Source organism: Meles meles, chromosome 8 (genome assembly GCF_922984935.1).
Source record: "Meles meles chromosome 8, mMelMel3.1 paternal haplotype, whole genome shotgun sequence".
NCBI lineage: Eukaryota > Metazoa > Chordata > Mammalia > Carnivora > Mustelidae > Meles > Meles meles.
The window spans coordinates 56,630,817-56,638,365 of NC_060073.1; the positions used below are offsets into that span (position 1 = coordinate 56,630,817).

The window sequence follows — 7,549 nt, forward strand, 5'->3', positions numbered from 1 at the left end:
CAATTATCAGAATCACCAGAGATCTGTAAAACAAAGGAAGTGTGGGTGTTATCTAGTTAGCTGTGTGGCTGGTAATGTGTTTATCTAAGAGCATCTTGGAAGCAGGTCCCTGTCTGAAATGGATGCCTTGGCAATCAAAACTTAAATCAGGCACTTGCATTACAAAGACCAACTGTCAGGAATCATACTACCTCCTCCCACTAAACCATTCCCAATTCTGATGACGAGAAAATAGGTTCCTTCTGGTAAGTAAAGCTACATAATATGTATTGACCTAAAATATATTTTGGTATAAGGAAGAATCTCCAGAGTCTAACTCAAGTAAAATCAGACACTTAAGGAAAAAGGGAAGGCAGTTAGGCAGCAAGAGAAATTTGAATATGGACTCTCATGACCTAGGATTGTTCTTTATGTATTTTCCATTACTCCCTGACATGGGATTGGTCCATTCTTGGTTTCCATTACTCCCAAAGCACATATTCCTCTTCAGTTGTTTATATAGATGCATGGCCATTATGAACACCTAAATGGATTTTTTAATGCCTAAAGTGGGGAATAAATATTTCCAACAGCCCCTGCATCATTGTCTTACATCACTTTCTGACTTGAACCTAGGTAAACAGTAAAACATTTACATCCGTGGGGTGGAAAAAAGCAGTTAGTACCAAACTTAAATCCTTCTTCCTCTTTACCTCTATGTCTAAAATAGAAATTATCTTGTCACTGAACTGAACTGAATATTGTTCTAGTTAAATACCTTAGTTTGGGGAAGGAAAAACAAGGAGATAAAATATATCTGGTCCAATTTTCCAGGAATTTGGTTGTCTGAACATCACAGTCTCTGGGCAAGTTCTTAACTTCTTAATATGAAGACTGTTGACCTGAGCCTGATGTGAAATGTTATATACCCCAAAAGATCCCAAGGGGACATTTCAAAGCTTCAGAGATATAAGCTGGTATTGAAATCAAGCTAACTTTCAGGGACCCGAATAGTAATTGACAAATATCTAAATATGTATCAGTATATATATGTGAATTTATATGTGCATATATATGTATGCATACTATAGATGTGTAGATAGATATGTGAACATATATGTGTGTGTATGCGCATGTAGATAGATACCTGGATATAGATCAGAAATGAGATATTTTAATAGAACCTAATGATTTCATTACCCCAGAGGTTTGACTTCTTTCTTTATGAAGTTTTGCAAAGACCCCAAGGGAACCAAGTTGGATATCATGTGAATTATGTGAGTGATTTACTCACATTTTCATTAAATTATTCTTTTAAAATTACCTTTTAAAATATATTTGTTTGTCTCTCCATTGAAGTAACATTTACCAGTATATATTTTTAAATTTATTAACATAGATATATACCCAGGTATTGCTTTGATGGAAATGGAGTATTATATTACTACACATATATAGTGGTTTTTATAATTAAGAATGGATACTAGCATATTAAATGCTCTTCGAAGGAAGGTTTTTAAGACTCTAAAATATTTGTTAAATAGCTGAACAGAGTTTATTTAAATATTTTTTCTATCATTTGATATTCAAGGTTTTTTTATTTAATAAAAATACTACAATAAATATAATTGTTCATAAATCATATGTGACACTCTTATTTATTTAAATCACAGAGTTATCATTCTGTCATGCCAAGGACAACCTTCAAGAGAGAGAGGGTTTATGAATTTCCAGCAGGGGTTTTGTGTCTCCTTTCCCTGGCATTATGGGGTGACTCCCTTTTCCTTCTAAACAAATGGATGAATGCATGGCCCAATCTATTGGTTTGTGTAAGTGACTGTCCTTTGTAAGTTTAGAGACAGAAGTCAATGACCTCTGGGAGGCCCTTGTAAGAATGCAGAAGAATATTTGGACATTGCTTTTCAGGGAATAATATCCAGGTCAGCTGGAATTAAGTTCATTCCCTAGAGTGTAGAGACAAGAATATATCTATTGAATGAATATTCCAAATTTAGAAATGAAGGGCTATTCCTGACCTATCCTATGCTCCCATCTCTAGATGTCTTATTATTTTGTACCAGAAGATTCTAGGTTTCAAACCCTAGCTCTCCCATTTGCTACTATTGTGGGTATTGGTGAGTCCTCCTTGTTTGGTTTCAAGTGCTAGTGGAGAAAATACAACCTTTATCCAAAAGCATATAAGTACCTGGCAGGTCTACTTTCTTTAACTTGTGACTCTATGTCCTATCTCCTGATCCTTGCAGATGGTAACACAACAGCTATATTGTGAAGTATGAGGTTAGAAATCCACATCTGTTGGATTAGGAGACTGTCAGAAAGTGAGGGAAGTGCCTATGACTAGGCAGAGTCTCTCTAACCTGGGATGGAAGTTAAAGATGCTTGACTAAAACCTCTTTCCAGTCTCAAATACTGAGGATTATTTAATCTTGAAAATCTTCTTTTTTGGTCTTAACTCCATATACCATATACCATAGGATTAAGAGCAGGTGGAAAGAGCAGATAAACCAATAGAATGAGAATATGGAGTGGAACATGGTGGCCAAAGCAATGGGTAAAAAAAGAGAAGTGGGCTGGTGTATAAGAGATTAGGATGACACAAACATGAGAGCCACAGGCCCCCAGGGCCTTGGACAGAGCTTCACGGGATGAAAGATGAAGGACAGCTTGAGCGATAAAGACATAGCAAAGACCAATGCAAAATAAGTCAACCCCAGTGACCAACAGTGCTGATATACACGGTTAGGCCTGGTGTCTCCACATTCTAGCTTCACAACAGCCATGTGCTCACAGTATGTGTGGGGGATTACATGGCTTTGGCAGAAGCTCAAATGCCCAATGAGGAAGGGACATGGAAGCATGAGCATGGAGCCCCACACCATAGCTACCACTCCAATTCCGGCAATGATGGCATCAGTGAGGATAGTAGCATAGCGAAGTGGGTGACAAATGGCCACATAGCGATCAAAGGCCATGGCGAGCAGCACAGTAGACTCCATCATGCAGAAGACATGAATGAAGAACATCTGTGCCAGGCAGGCAGAGGCAGAGATGTGTCCGGATCCACACCAGAGGATGGCCAGGAGCTTGGGAACTGTGGAGAAGGAGGCAGCCAAGTCAATGGTTGAGAGCATGCATAAGAACAAGTACACAGGCTTGTGCAATGCTGGTTCAGTGGCAACAACAACCAGGATGGTGATGTTGCCCACAATTGTGGTTGTGCCCAGGCAGCACACTGGGAGTGAGAGCCACAAGTGAAATTGTTCCAGACCTGGGATGCCCAGGAGAAAGAAAAAAGAAGGGTCCAGATTAGTATGATTAGGAGACTCCATGGGCTGGACAAAGGCTCTGGGCATCTTCTCTGGTCAGAAACCCCCCACAGTATCACATTACCTGAAAAGATAACACAGAACAGAGATGTGAATGAGCCTTGAATGACACTTACTAGATATGAGTGTTGGGCAAATGTTATCAACTGTAAATTAGGATAATAAATGTAAAGTCCTTTAGAGTTGTTAAGAGAATTATATTGGTTAACATTTGTACAGACCTTTGAATAGTACTTTATGCATAATACTTGTTAAATAAAATACATTAATGTGACAAAAAGATTCAAACAGGCATTTAAGGAAATCAGAATTGTCTTCTAGCTAAAGTCTATTGTTGTCAAAGAAAGGTATGAACTTCATCCATTCTTCCCAGGAATATAACACACACACACACACACACACACACACACACACACACACACTCAGTCACTCATACTCTTCTGAGGTACAGGAAAAGATATGGTGGGACTGTTAGTCCAAAACACAATCTGCCTACACAGTTCACTGGGTGGAGTTGGATATTTTTCTTGTTTTCAACCTAGAATGGATTCTGGTTTGGGACCCAGGACTTGGAAATTATTTCTGATATTGTTATCATGGCTGTTTCTATGCCTTCTACTAACCAAGAGAAATTTTCACGTATTCCTGATCAACCTACATTTGCAATTCCGTAAGATGTTCCATGGACCTTCACAGGTCTAGTTTCCACCTCCCAAGATGCTCAAGTTAACCCTTTTTGGACTTCATCCTATTTCTGAAACAGAAACTTCCAACTTCTTACAGTCCACTCTTGGGTTAACCCTTCATTCACATTCTAACTGTGGTTCTTTGTGATTTCAAAGAAAGGATGTAGCCAAATCCTCAATTTCACTCTTCCACCAATCACAAGAAGTGATTTTGTAATTACTTTGACTCATGCCTAGATGGCGATGTCTCATCTTCTGTTGAAGAAAATCTTACACTACTCTTTCTCCCACCTTTCCCATACCTCCCCTCCCTAAGAGGAAACAGCCTATTGTGGGGAGTACTTAAGTTGGAGGAACCATGCAGAACATTTGAAATCATGACGGTAATGAGATAAAAACAAATATCTAGTCATTAAGATAAAAGCTGAGAAATCACTTTAACTAGAAGTTTTCAAAACAGGAATAAGAACTTTACTGCCCAGAAATTTGTTCTATATATTCAACCACAAATATTTAATGTGAGCCTTCTCTTTAATGATCCCTATTCTAGAAACTGGAAAACCAGTACTGGAAAAATCAATACCAAAAAAGCCACTGATTCTAGGATATTTGAGGAGTTAGAAAATAGTTATCACATGGGAATTGAGACCTTGTTACAACTCTTTCTTGCTCCTGTTGTGTATATGTCAGAAGAGAATAGAAGTAAACTCTCCTATTCCTCAATGGACCAGATACTGTGTGTGCATAGTTACTAGAGAAAAAAATCAGGGAAGTTTCACCTTCTGCATGGAAGATCCTTCATTATCATTTAGCTAGGTTTAAGAGAAAAAGAAAGAAAGACAGACAGACAGACAGACAGGAAGGAAGGAAGGAAGGAAGAAAAGAAAAGGAAAGGAAAGAAAAGAAAAGAGAAGAGGAAATCACCAGATAGACCAAACCTGTTAGTAAACAAAATCAACAATTCGTTTTCAGAAATAAGCACTAACAGAAGGAAGAGAGGTTGGTGACAAATGCTATGCTAATCACAGCTCGGGGCCAATAAACCACATAACTTCCACAGAAGGGATATAAACGTAGTTGTTCGTTTTTTCAGAGCAGGTGTATATAAGAGTCTCATTGGTCAAAGGCTCTGTAAGTTTATGCCTTGAGGGGCCAAGATAGCAAAGATCTAAATTTCTGATCAATTTGACCAAGGGCCTTATCTTCCCTAAAGAAAAACATATCAAGGTGAAAGTTTGAGCTTATCTGAAAGTATGACTATTATTGATGTGATTTGTGTTATTTCTCCACCTAATATTCAGGCAAGAATACAATCAGACCTCATGCTTGTCTTGGCATATTCTTTGAAGTGTTAGGATATTTTGGAAGCATAGGAACTTGGAGTTTTTAAAGCAGAAAGTTGTGGTGGTTAAAAAAAAGGGTAGACATTGGAATCCATGAAACTGGAAACAAATCCTTGTATTTGCCTCTTCCTGTCAGTGCTGCCTTGGACAAATAAATTTTCCTCTAAGATCCTATAAATTTTTGACCTGTTTTTTATAATAATAATAATAATAATAATAATAGTTTGTAAGGTTGTTGAAAATCTTAAAAGTACCTTGTATGGTTTGTGGCCCATAGAAGATATCAATAAATGTCATTTACTATTATAATTGCCTTTATTTTAAGACAAAAATGATCTCCTATCCAATACAGAATCCTCACACTGTTTTCTAAGCCATCCAAATTTAGTCTTCGCATGAACATTTATGGCATGAGAACTGTTCAGTTGCAGAGCAAGCTTGCTGATAAAATAAATGTTCTTTATAATTTTTTCTGTGTGCCTTCTGAGGTCACATGGCAATCATTAGAAGATGGAAAATAGCTCCCCTGGTTGCTTTTGGCTAACCTGGGTATACCCAGCACTGTTTTTTATGACACAGATTTGCTTGATGAGCTAATGTGGATTTGGGCTTAGCTGAATGGCTCAACATAGATAATGGAGCTGGAGTCAGATGCAAAAGCAGCAAAGCCTTGCTCACCACACCACCCAGCAACTTAGTTTTTACCAGACATCCCTACAGTTTTCAATTGCCTCACAAATTCACTCACCCACAGCCAGAAGGCTTAACTTACTGATTCTTCAGTGAGGTTGCTTTCTGTGTGTTAGTTAGGTCTCAGACCTATACTTTATGGATTTTTTCTTGTAGAACTTGGACTGAGGACAGATTACCACATTATCACTTGATTAGATTGACTCCTAAATGGCTGGATGTAAGGGAACATTACTTGCAGTTTTTGTGGTTTCTTTCTAAGGGATTCTAACTTTATGCACACCAACACCTTCACAGAGCTCCACACTCTTAATAACTCACCCAGGTTCATCATAGCCCCATCCAATTCACAGGAATGAGTCTGTAGTCTCACAGCACATCCTGTATTAAATAGTTTATGATGTTGATAAATATGTATGACGATTGTTACTCACACTTCAACGTGAACCTGTCCCTCTGACTCAAATCTCTAAGCCAGGTTTTATTGTGACATTAAAGCCAATGCTGTCAGTGAGATAAAAGTTCCAACATCACAATTTGGGGAGAAAACTGGGGATAGAGAAGACTTTCCATGTCTGAAACTGCAACACAGACCAAAGGCTGTCACTTGGTCTGCTGAAGAGCACAGATAAACATGGCCTATTTCTTCCCAGTGAGAACACTGGGCCATGAAAAAGCCCAAAGCAATCATTTTAGAACGTTTGACCATGAACACATTTAAGGTAATCTTTAAGGTCCCAATGATTCCTCTGTCCAATTTCTTGGTGTTGATACAGTGTCTGTCTCTTTCACCAGGTACACACATTTCTCTCAAATGCTTAGTGGGTACTTATTTTTTTGGGGGGGGGTTTGTTTTTAAAGATTTTATTTATTTATTTGACACAGAGAGATCATAAGTAGGCAGAGAGGCAGGCAGAGAGAGTGAGAGGGAAGCAGGCTCCCTGCCGAGCAGAGAACCCGATGTGGGACTTGATCCCAGGACCCTGAGATCATGACCTGAGCCGAAGGCAGCGGCTTAAACCACTGAGCCACCCAGGTGCCCCAGAGTACTTATTTCTTATTAGTGATTTTAGTAATATCATAGTAAATGTCTTGAACTTTCTCCACAATGCCTCCCCTGTTCCTGGTCTGGCTAATATATTACTTGCTTCTTCCTTTGCTGGCATCTCCCTACTCCATTCCTCTTTCTATTTGGCCTAATGCCAAATTAACACTTCTATTATGGGAAGCCTGTTAATTACAACTCTAATTCAGACCACACAGGGATGTTATTCAGCAGAATCCCCTTTCCAGGTCTCTATATATCCTCCCTGGTTTGAAGTAAACTTCTGATCTACCAGTTTCACAGACCCAGTTCTCTTGAGGGCTAAGAAATATCTTTTTCAGACTCTTTCCCTATCCCAAACTCACCTGACTCCAGGACAGCAGAAATGAGAAGGCACAGCAGTTTGGAAGCATCGTCAGAAGTTTGAAAGAGCATTACTAATCTTCCACTCTCAACTCT

The 7,549-nt window shown here is 38.7% G+C and overlaps 1 pseudogene; it reads right to left on the reverse strand.

The window, feature by feature from the left end:
- Positions 1–2,352: 2,352 nt before the first annotated feature.
- Positions 2,353–3,353, reverse strand: LOC123948724 (annotated as a pseudogene).
- Positions 3,354–7,549: the final 4,196 nt, after the last annotated feature.